The sequence below is a fragment of the Populus euphratica genome, unplaced genomic scaffold (genome assembly GCF_000495115.2).
Source record: "Populus euphratica unplaced genomic scaffold, PopEup_1.0 scaffold3.1, whole genome shotgun sequence".
Taxonomy (NCBI): Eukaryota; Viridiplantae; Streptophyta; class Magnoliopsida; order Malpighiales; family Salicaceae; genus Populus; species Populus euphratica.
This window is the reverse complement of record NW_011499847.1, coordinates 3,302,206-3,304,917: the sequence shown is the minus strand read 5'-3', so window position 1 is coordinate 3,304,917 and position 2,712 is coordinate 3,302,206. Positions and strand designations below refer to the sequence as shown.

The following is a 2,712-nucleotide window of genomic DNA, read 5'->3' as shown; positions in this document are numbered from 1 at the left end:
CTCTCTCTCTCTTGGTGCCCTTTTATAGGCAACCATGGCATCTCCTCAACAATGGCTGCACATGGGTTGATACATTTGTCAATGGTGGGTGCAACTACCATTGACAAATGGTAACCCTACTTCTTAGGGTAGGTTGCCCATTAATGGCAAATCCCAACAATCATCCCCTTTGACATTTATATGGGCAATTGTCCTCTTACTTCTTCAGCACAAGCTTGCATCCTACAACTCTTCCAAGCTTTCCATTCTGAGAGCGTTTGTGGCCAAGTTTACAGGTACTTGCCAAACCTTTCAATCATCAGAGTAACTAAAGCACACCTTTTCTCACACAAAAGGATCACTACAACTAGATGGTCTGACTTGGGAGCTATTAGCCCAACGCTTGTTACATGGAAAAGGATTACTACAACCAGATGGTCAGCGTGCGGCGGTTTTCGATGTCCGATTTCGACGCAGTTTTCACCAGTGGCTTCGTCTCTTCCTCCTCTACACAGTGGTATGGTCAAAACAAAATTTTGACAACTTTCATTTTTTAGCAAAATCAAACACCACTTTAAACCATGTGCTCTGATACCAATTGTTGGGAATTTCGACCGGTGATGTACTGATATTTGCTCATAGGAGGCCAAACACACTGACACAATATTTACGTGGTTCGGCAAAACCACCTACATCCACGGGAGAGAGTCTATATTATTAGAGATTAGAGAAAGAATACAAAACAAATACATGGAGGAGATAGATCATTTCTCTCTACTCTACTTCCAGCTCTTTTTGCTGCACTTGCAGCTGCTGCAATGGCAGCAAAGCTGCCTTGCTGCTCTCTCTTTCTCTCTACTGTCTTCACATTCTCACAATCCTCTTCTCATCTTGCTCTCTCTCTCTTGGTGCCTTTTTATAGGCAACCATGGCATCTCCTCAACAATGGCTGCACATGGGTTGATACATTTGTCAATGGTGGGTGCAACTACCATTGACAAATGATAACCCTACTTCTTAGGGTAAGTTGTCCATTAATGGCAAATCCCAACACAATTCACATGCCAACTTGATACCCATATTTAATTTAATGTTTACCATTTTCTTTTCGGAAAGCATTGACGGGGTCAAATTTCTATAAACAGGGGGATGATGGTTGAATTTGCTAAGAACCTGGGTGATTTTGCTGTTGCTACTGGAATGAAGCATGTAGTGGTGCTTTCTAGCTTAGAGTTTATGAGATTGCAAAAGACTGATGCATTTTCTGTCCTGTTGCTTAGCTGATATTATAAGCTTTGAAGGTCTGTATTTGGTCTGCATTCTTAACATTAACCCTGTGCTCAAAGCATTTAAACATTAGTGGATACCTTCTCAAATAACCGTTAAATCTCTATTTTCCTTGATTAGAGACCCTTAAGTATTGTTGTTTTCAAGTTTTCCCTGTTACCGAAATCTTCTCAAACTTGCCATTTTTAAAAACGGATAAAAACTGTTTTGGGATGAAAACATTAATGGGAACTTACTGATGTACTTTTAAGCGGAGAAATTATTCAAAATTGCTTAAACTTAAGCTGTAAGCTGGATAGCCTGTCTGCCATTGCCTAACCATTTAGCTAGCTTCAGTGGCTTGCAGATATATGACGTATCTTACACCAATACTGATGGAACAGATGATTCTTGGTAATGACTTGGGTGGAAAAAATGGCTGGAATATAATCCTGCTCAGTGGACTAGGATTAGCACTTTAGCTGAAGAAAATTCCATGTAGGAAGATAACCTACCATTTGAAGATGAAGCAGAAGACGAGGATTACTACCCAAGTTTGCTTTTTGCTGCCCTTTTTTTCTTGTTTTAAGGTAATAATAATTTTCAAGAAGCAATATGAACATGTCTCTATGTGCCAACACCGTTCCCACAATGTTCTGACTACAAAGTTTTTAGAGTACTTTCCGCTTTGAGTAATATTCAAGTTCTCAACTACAATGTTCAATATACATGGGTCAAAAAATAAATTTTACTTGTAAAAGCTTTTGGGTTCTTGAACCAGGCATAAGGCATAAAAGATAAATGCTTGCTGTGTCACTGCTCTGAAGGGGACAACACACCTGAAGCTCTTAGCCTGGCCAAGGCGACAAGCTAACTTTTAGGGCTAAGTCCTGAAAATCCCCACGGTGAATTCTTACTATTCACACCTATCTATTAGTAACATTTTAAAATAGTTTGCTTCAGATGGGTGATGTATTTTATAGTTTTCTTCCAGGAAAAACATGTTGAATTCTCACTGCTATATTAGGCTATGTAACATCATTCTTCTACATATCATAATTCCCATTACATTTCTTTCTGTCTTGAAACAAAATTATCATTTAGGCCATATTTTATCACAGCCCTGATTGGTTAAGGCGGCAAATTGTTTAGGAGGTCAAGCATTCATACTTATAGGTGTAATGTTTTCTTTCAGGGGAAGTTCGTAAATGGCTCATCTCATTTTCTTGGAGGACTGTTTGCGGACCACCGCCAGATTTGTCATGTTTCAGGCTTGATTAACCATGCAACATGAAGTGATATCTTCAATGAACCAGCTCTGGGTTTTAGGAAATCTTAGTTTGTTTCAGTTCTGTTGTGTAAAGTCCGTGAAAATCTGGTTAATATGCTCCAAAAGAGGGATAGATAAAAAAAACTCTTGGAGGGAAATATAGAGCTTGGGGGGGGGGGGGGGGGGGGGGTGTGGGG

General features: G+C 39.7%; 2 long non-coding RNA genes across 2 annotated transcripts in view; both read left to right on the top strand.

Moving 5' to 3' along the window:
• LOC105107375 (uncharacterized) overlaps positions 1-1,234 on the top strand; it is a 2,197-nt gene extending 963 nt beyond the window's left edge. Inside the window, exon 3 of the long non-coding RNA XR_838870.1 lies at positions 1,125-1,234. This is a non-coding gene — a long non-coding RNA (uncharacterized LOC105107375). The remainder of the gene's footprint in view (positions 1-1,124) is intronic.
• Positions 1,235-1,606: 372 nt separating this feature from the next.
• On the top strand, positions 1,607-2,674 carry LOC105107349 (uncharacterized). The gene is made up of 3 exons (XR_838861.1): positions 1,607-1,835; positions 2,027-2,150; positions 2,441-2,674. It is a non-coding gene; the product is annotated as an uncharacterized LOC105107349 (long non-coding RNA).
• The last annotated feature ends 38 nt before the right edge of the window (positions 2,675-2,712 follow it).